At 48.2% G+C, this 8,898-nt stretch overlaps 1 protein-coding gene across 1 annotated transcript in view; it reads left to right on the top strand.

Annotated features, from left to right (window-relative positions):
• Positions 1-202: 202 nt before the first annotated feature.
• ANKRD50 (ankyrin repeat domain 50) overlaps positions 203-8,898 on the top strand; it is a 103,920-nt gene continuing 95,224 nt past the window's right edge. The window contains exon 1 of the mRNA XM_089672184.1: positions 203-412. The gene's annotated coding sequence lies outside the window, so the exon portion shown is untranslated. The remainder of the gene's footprint in view (positions 413-8,898) is intronic.

The raw sequence follows: 8,898 nt of genomic DNA, 5'->3' as shown, positions 1-8,898 counted from the left end.
CACAGAGAAGACCCCAGTTAAAGGGTTACGCCAGGACGCCTGCTCGTCACGTGACCAGCGGACCGCAAAGTGCCCGGAACTACAAGTCCCGTGGTGCCCCGCGCCTCTGGCCGGCGTCCAGACCATGGTTACACGAAAGTGGCCACTGGAGACGGTGACGTCACGAGGTGGGCGCGGCCACCTGCGAAGAGTTGTCCTCGTCTTGCGGTGGTGCTGTGTGGCTCGCTGTCCCCTCCTGCTGTTTGGAGGCGGAGTCCCCGGCTCTCCGGGAGGAGGAGCGGCAGCCACTGTACAGCCAGACTGAGGGACCGGAGAAAGAGAGAGAGAGAGGGGGAAACAAAGAGCGAGCACCCCGGGGAGGAGAGCGCCGGGAGGGAGCCCGTGTGACTGGCCGGGGCCGTGCCTGCTGCAGGTAAATGTCCCGGGGCTGGGGCGGGCAGGGCTGTGCTGTGTATACACATATGTGACTGAGAACACACCCACACTCTATAGGGGACTTCTGTCAGCACTGGGCGCTCCTGAGCCGGGGAGAAGTTGGCTGTCAGTGGGAGAAGGATGAGGAAGGAGGGGACCCCAGTGCTGTGTGTGCACCATGGGACACCCCCTCATTATCAGGGGTCACCCCCCTTCCTCCACCCCAATTCCAGCTGCACAGCTCCTCTCCCCCTCATCTGTCTGGGTGGGGTCTGTGGCCCTGGCTTGGCCTGTCATTGGCTGCTCCCCCCTCTATGTGTTGTGTGCATACAGCCCCCTGTGTACGTGTGTCTGCACGGCCAGACACGGATGGCTGGAGCTGCCCAACACTCCATAGACACACACGAGAGGGAGGAGGAGGAGGAAGAGGGCAATAAATACCCCACAGGCATTCTCCACCCCCCCCCCCCATGGAGAGAGGAAGAAGGAGAAAAGTCCTGCTGATGACATGGCCAGGCACTGGAAGGGTTAACCCAGGACTTGTCTGGATGGAAGGCGCAGTAGCTCTCCTCAAGTTCATTTCATGGAAGGTCTACTTTGACAACACTTTTAGGCCTTGCGACAGAATGACCGACGCGTTCATGATGCGTTTCCTGCGCTCAAACGCTGCCTCCGCTTTTTTAGGTTTTTTTCCTAAGTGTGCACTAAATGCATCAAAAAAGGCAAGTTTATGAAGCGCTACAGTTGAAGTCAATGGAGGCGGCAGGTTGTAGCAATGTCTGGAGCCTTGGAGCCCAACTTGTGGTCCGAGGGTTGAATGCGGTGCAGTCCTCTACGGCCCCTGCGAACATGAATCTGTGTTTCCCTGTTGTCTTGTTATAGCTGTGATTTCTAGCAGTCTCATGTCAATGACTGTCTTATGAAGCATGTCTCCAGTCTCCCAACAACTCCTATAGCATGTTCACAGTCTCTGACAGCCTTCTTCAGCATGTCTGCACTCTCTGACCATCTGTCGTAGCGCGTCGGCACTCTCTGACCATCTGTCGTAGCGCGTCGGCACTCTCTGACCATCCGTCGTAGCGCGTCGGCACTCTCTGACCATCCGTCGTAGCGCGTCGGCACTCTCTGACCATCCGTCGTAGCGCGTCGGCACTCTCTGACCATCCGTCGTAGCGCGTCGGCACTCTCTGACCATCCGTCGTAGCGCGTCGGCACTCTCTGACCATCCGTCGTAGCGCGTCGGCACTCTCTGACCATCCGTCGTAGCGCGTCGGCACTCTCTGACCATCCGTCGTAGCGCGTCGGCACTCTCTGACCATCCGTCGTAGCGCGTCGGCACTCTCTGACCATCCGTCGTAGCGCGTCGGCACTCTCTGACCATCCGTCGTAGCGCGTCGGCACTCTCTGACCATCCGTCGTAGCGCGTCGGCACTCTCTGACCATCCGTCGTAGCGCGTCGGCACTCTCTGACCATCCGTCGTAGCGCGTCGGCACTCTCTGACCATCCGTCGTAGCGCGTCGGCACTCTCTGACCATCCGTCGTAGCGCGTCGGCACTCTCTGACCATCCGTCGTAGCGCGTCGGCACTCTCTGACCATCCGTCGTAGCGCGTCGGCACTCTCTGACCATCCGTCGTAGCGCGTCGGCACTCTCTGACCATCCGTCGTAGCGCGTCGGCACTCTCTGACCATCCGTCGCAGCTAGCCTGCACTCTCTGGCCATCCGTCGCAGCTAGCCTGCACTCTCTGGCCATCCGTCGCAGCTAGCCTGCACTCTCTGGCCATCCGTCGCAGCGCGCCTGCACTCTCTGGCCATCCGTCGCAGCGCGCCTGCACTCTCTGGCCATCCGTCGCAGCGCGCCTGCACTCTCTGGCCATCCGTCGCAGCGCGCCTGCACTCTCTGGCCATCCGTCGCAGCGCGCCTGCACTCTCTGGCCATCCGTCGCAGCGCGCCTGCACTCTCTGGCCATCCGTCGCAGCGCGCCTGCACTCTCTGACCAACTCTCGTCGCAGCGCGCCTGCACTCTCTGGCCATCTGTCGTAGCGCGCCTGCACTCTCTGGCCATCTGTCGTAGCGCGCCTGCACTCTCTGGCCATCTGTCGTAGCGCGCCTGCACTCTCTGGCCATCTGTCGTAGCGCGCCTGCACTCTCTGGCCATCTGTCGTAGCGCGCCTGCACTCTCTGGCCATCTCTCGCAGCGCGCCTGCACTCTCTGACCATCTCTCGCAGCGCGCCTGCACTCTCTGACCATCTCTCGCAGCGCGCCTGCACTCTCTGACCATCTCTTATATCATGCCCATACGCTTGGTCTATATTCTGTTGTATGTCTACTGTCTCTGACACTGAATATTCACTTTTCTTTATGTGTGGTTCATTGGTAATGTTGAGGGTTGCATTAGAGGCCTGCCATATCAAGAAAGTTAACCACCACTAAGAGAATGCACCATACCCCAAACTTCTTGATGTGACACTGATGCGCTGGTGTATACTGCCCCCCCCCCCCCCCCCCCCAGCTACTGTTACTGTAATTACTTAGTGTACTGGCAGCCAGAGTGTTCAATACATGGCTAAAGTCGGCCATAGATGGAGTAATTTTTTTCCCTGCAACACTGACTGTGTTGATGGGGGAATTCATCCTGCGCAGCCATTGTGTTCTCCTGGAGGGGGGAGCCACCCCCCCCCCCCGAGAGAACACAATGATTACTGCTAGCGGCTATGATATTATTATACAGAACTTATATAGTGCCAACACTTTGCTCAGCGTTTCGCAATATACAAGCCGCTAACAATAATTGCATGTACAATCCGACAGGTTGGTTGTACCCAAGTTGATTGATCAACTTTGGTACATTCAGCCTGACCATACATGGTTCCAATCTGGGCCGGTCCCTGCTGAACCAGCTGTGGCTGGCTTTAAACACTTGTTTTTTCTTTATCTCATTATCTCAGTTTGTGCCCCCCAACCATCCCCCCCACATGAAGCTGTTAAGGCAGTGGACGGGGCTGACACTTGCTGCCATCACAGTCCTTTCTTTGCAATAATGATTGCGTTCAGCGACAAGCAAACGGGGACTTGTGCAATGCACGCAGTTGCAGCAAGTGGGTGCTGCATTTTTGGGGCTAAAACAGGAGACATCATACCGTCTCCTTATTACTGTCAGACATCTCTGAAAGGTGATACAAACGTGAATTGCTTTTAGATGCACGTCGCCTTGTTAGAAGACGCTTTTTTACTTTTAAATTGAAAGCTGTCCAAGGAAGAACTTTTTTTTTTTTCTTTCTTTCTGTCCTTATTGCATTAGATTTGTTAGGCTTGAAATTTCCTAGCATCACAAAACACTGCAGGACAGACTCGCTGATTATGTTGAATACCATGTTACTGTTGTACTTTAAAGTGTAGATTAGTAGCTGACATGGTTAACAGTGCAGAGGAAGCTGCTTCACCTACATAGTGGCAGTTGTGGGCATGGCTGGTGTACACTGGCAGGCTTGATTTGCAGCTGATTTGTCATAGGGGTGTGTCATTCAAATTGTGGGATCTGGATTTGTGTTTAAAAACGACTGCTGTAATAAGTACCATGAAAAAGGAGAAAAGCCCTGTATGCAGCTGTGAGCAATATGCTTCTCCTGTAAGGTGAAATGCGGCAAAGCATGATCAATGCGATGGAATAGATTAAAAGGGCAATGCCAGACACATCAGACATGTCATCCCTCTGCTCTCCAGTGTCTAGGCATGGTTCTTTCATTTCACCCTCCCCCTCTCTCTTTTGAAAATGCAGAGCTGGTATATTGATTATTTCAGTGGAATCTAAACATATGTTATTACGCAGCTCACTCAATATACATATTACCTATAGAATTCTTAAAGGAACACATCACGTTTTCTCTTATATACCTGTCTGTCATCACTTTTTTTTGCTAGGCAAATATACCTTTTTTAAGCTGTCATTTTTGTTAGTGCCTAGAAATTCATCAGTTCTTCTGACTATGTTACTCAAGTTTATTTTGTTATGTCTCTGTTTTCCTAGTAATGTTAGTGACGTGTTAAGCAGATTACTTTTTTTTTTCTCCTGTGAATATTTACATTTTTAGGGCAATCAATATTGATACATAGTTTTAAAAACATTTGTATTAATGTTTGTATACTTTTGTTTCCGCTAAGGTTTGGAGTTTCCTAAGGCCTCATGCACACTGGGCATTTATCCCCTGTACCTCTTATCCTGGCATTTTCATGCAGCCTAAAGGCAAAGGTGCACCATTCAACCCAAAAGTAAGGCAGCAGGATTCTGTACAGATTGGTAAAAAATGTTCAAATGTTTAGGGCCGTATGCACCCAGGACAAAAGGCCCAGAACACAAGAACTCTGCATTCCGGGTATACAGCCCTAAGCATCAGTACCGCTTAGTACAGCATTCAGATTCCACACTTTTCAGTCTCTCAGACTTTTACAGGCTGCTGGTGGTGGAGCTGGATGGTGCTCTTTTGTCTTCTGTCCATGTGAAAATGCTGGAATCTGGGGCACAACACTGTGTGAATGAGGCGTAACTCCTTGGTGACAGCGCTTCCTGGCCCTTTAAGGTGTTTCTGACACCGGGAGGCGGAGCAGGGTTTAGGGTGGCTCTCACAGTAGTGACATGATCAGAAAGCTCCTGATCGCTACTTGCTTTCCATGAGGTGGTGGTAAGTGCACTAGCAGTGTTCAGGGCGTGCACTCTCGGCACATGTGTGTTTACATCAGGTACGCAAATATGCGGCATCTCGGCATCAAGGCTCAGCCGCCAAGAGGACGCATATTTGCGTACCATCAGCACCAAGGAGTTAAAGTGGTTATAAAGGCAGAAGGTTTTTTACTTTAATGCGTTATCTGCAGTAAGGTTAAAAAACCTTCAACAGGAACTCCTCTCAGCCCCTCCTCTTAAACACTTACCTGAGTCTTCTCTCAATCCAGAGCTGTCCCTTCTGCAGTAGCTCTTCACCCCTCTTCCTGTGTTCACAGGAGGCTTTGATGGAACCATTGGTTCCTGCTGCTGACAATCAAATCCTCTTAGAAAAAAGCAGGAGAGGGGCTGAGCCACTCTGTGTGTGTCTATGGACGCACACAACTCAGTCCAGGAGCACACCTGCAGGAGCGCTTGCTTAGCGGGCACTTGGTGACGAGGAGGGATGGACAGTGCCAGCAAGAGATCCCAGAACAGGAAGATTTGGGCCTCTTTGTGCAAAACCATTGTACAGAGCAGGTAAGTATCACATCTTATAAGGTTTACCACTGCTTTAAAGATATCCTTTCATTGCTTTATGTAAAATAAAACTACAATTATGTGTGTTATTAAATAAAGCTACAATTTGTCACTTGAGTAACTTTATCCAAGAAATAGCCTTTCTTTAGCAACTATGTATGCAAAAGTACCAAAATGTGTACATCTTGATATGTTTGAATTTCTGAAGCTTTGCAGTGCAGCTTAATGCCCAGTGTTGGCTGTCATGTAATCCAGAAGGCAATAAGATTTCAGTTTGTAGTGTTTTTTTTTTTTTCCTGTGAGATTGCATTACAGGAAGTCAGCTGTGTATTGGAAAAAATCAGCCTGTATTCCTTTGCACATGTTTACCCATGTTATTAACCTGTTGTCATTTAGGCATAGTAATTAGAGGTAAGCAAATAATTGGAACCCTGCTCCAGAAATCCACTTCACTTGAGTTCACTTTTCAGTTCATTGGTAACTAAAGTATTGTATATGTAATTCCCAACCATGAACTTTTCTCCTATTTGCTTCCTTTGGGTCTATTTAAATATGTTACTGGAAGTGGTTTGTTTTATGTGGTTGCAAAGTGCAAAGAGACACGTGGATCCTGTCATATGTAGAACTGTTCTGTGTCTTGTGCATAATCCCTGTGTTATCAAGGAGAGGCAGAGTGCAGGTAGCACTTTGTCCCATTTGGATTAGTGTAGTCGATCCAGAGCTAGCATGTTTTACAACATGCCCCCACCACTGTCTGACTATGCTGCTAAGTGGAAGATGAATGCTTAAAGAGCGGTAATTGACAGCATTGGTCTTGGTCACTTGGTCACCAGGAGCTTGTCTGAGATCAGCACTGTCAAAACGAAAGTGGAAGGAGGGAGCACATCAACCAGCTGAAAGAATCTGTGGCCAGTTTTCACTTATGCTATGAGGTGGAAGGCAGAGCACCTGCAGTCAAAGGTAGGGGGAGGAGACATGTTGGCCTGGGGGTAGAAAAAGCGATGTATGGACAGATCTTGAAAGGCAGAGCACCCATGGCTGTGTGCTGTTTAGTCCTGGAGCAGTGTCATTGCATTTGTTTGATCCTGCTGGCTAGAACAGAGTGGGGGAGATGGAGAAGACAGAATGGATGGAAGCTGGAACAAACAGGGTAGGGAAGATGCAACAGAGTTGGGATCATCAATAAAATAGCTTTATTTTTCATTTAACACTGTTCTAATCACTGTGAATACACTGGATTGTCTGACAGATGTGCACACAACAGAGGGGGTGTTAATTACAGATTACTGCTGCAGCTTTACAAAGGGAATGCCCACAAATTGGGCTTCATGGGGGTGGGGGGGGGGGGAAGGGGGCTGTCAGGCAGAATAGCACCTAGAAAGGTATAGATTAGTGAAGAACTGATTAGTGTTCTTTTGTTGTTGTAATGTTTTTTTATTTTTTTTTTTTTTTTATTTGTAACAAAAACAAAAATAGTAGAATTTAAAAGAGAAGCATGGCCAAAGATGTTATTTTTCTTGTCATCTCCTCTGGGTCACAGACTTACTTTTGCATTCCTGTGACCTAGAATCCGCTAAAAGCAGGCTAAAACTTTCTAATGGCTGAAGTCACAGAGCTGTTTCATGCTCTCAGCGTATCCTGACAATATTGTCCGGATCCACCCAGATGCCTGATCGGCAGCTGGCTCAGCCCTTCCGTGCCCCTGAGAGCTAGAGCCAGTCACTCCAGCCCAAAACTCCAGTGAGCTCTGGAGGGGCAGAGCAGTGAGTGGTGGCTGATGGTCACTATTCTTTATTGAGAGCAGATCAAGAACTGATTTCTTGGGCTTTGAACCAGTGGGGGATAGCTGCAGCATTACACTGATGCAGCAGCTAGAGAGGTGAGTATAGAATTTTTCTTTTTTTTTTATTACTGCATTTCTCCTTGTACAGTGATCTGCGCAGGATAATGCTGCTTTGTGGTAGGTGGTGGTGCATTGTGTAAAAATGCAGACATGCTAGGTTCATATCTCATTTCAGCTCTTATCAATGCATCTCACCACACCGCAGCTCTGCTGCAGTGCATAGAGATAGAGAAAATGCCATTTTGTGACCTTTCAATAAAGTTTTTTTTGCATAACGAACACTGATGTGCAGAATAATATGAAATGCTTTAGCATGCGGACTGGTGTGAACAGACTCTTGGTACACAAGCTGAGTGCATTTCTGGCAGGTATTTCTCTGTACCTTGCTGTACTTGAATTTACCAACGTATTGCATAGATGTACTGTTATAATTTTTTTTTTTTTTTTGCTGTTTAACAGGGCCTTTTGTTTTCTTTTGCAAAACGCCTGTGCACACACTGCTGTCTCAGCAGAGCAAAGATGCCCCCATTTCTGGTGTTCACACGGCTGTGGTCTCTTGAGTCCACCTGACATCATATAGAAATGCATGGAAGTGTTATTTTCCAATTCACCTGTTCGGTTCTTAACAAGGGATAGAGTTAAAATGGGTTTTCATTGTAACCACAGGAGTTTCGGATTGAACAGATAGACAATTGAATCAGGATTTTGTGGGAATCTCCCATGATCCCGCTGTTTGATCAGTTAGGCTGCAGAGTACTGATTTAGGGGAATGTTTCTGTTCCAAATGCCTAGATCTGGTATTAGGTTAGAAGAATTATTACATCTGGAGGAGAAGTTATTTTTATTTTGAAAAATGTATTGTTTAACCTAGTGTCCATTTTCAACCAGTTTTCCTGATCGCAGGTAGCAATTTACCTGCTCACTATGAGGGACACCTCTCTGCTCGAGGACCACGGGGAAACAGCAGAGCATGGTTTTCATTATCTTTGCTGATGTTTTGAGGGGCCCATTTTTCTTTCAGAATCTGTGCTAAAAAGGCTTTTAGGCAGTTGTCAGCATAATGGTGAATCCCTGTACATTCATTGAACTCCAGCCATTGCTTTTTCTAACAGTAAATCTTTCATTTGGTGTATTTGGGGGGGGCAGCTGTAAATCTCAACACAGTATAGGCTAAATGATTTTTCAAAGAGTAACTACTTTTGTTGAGAAAAAAACAAACATTACCCTCTGGGTGATCTACCGTATGTACATTGTAGAGATTTTAACAGACTTTGTTGCAGATTCCTAACCTTTGGTGTTCAGAAGAAATAGCTGTTTGACTGTGTCCATGTAAAAAGTGACTATGTGCAGGAATAATTTTATAATTATCAGCTACTACACTTGCAGGGTTCTAAATGAGCAAA

The sequence above is a fragment of the Staurois parvus genome, unplaced genomic scaffold (genome assembly GCF_062004578.1).
Source record: "Staurois parvus isolate SC_StPar_1 unplaced genomic scaffold, SC_StPar_1.0 ptg000122l, whole genome shotgun sequence".
Classification (NCBI taxonomy): Eukaryota; Metazoa; Chordata; class Amphibia; order Anura; family Ranidae; genus Staurois; species Staurois parvus.
The sequence above is the reverse complement of the archived record's forward strand: the minus strand, read 5'-3'. Positions and strand labels throughout refer to the sequence as shown.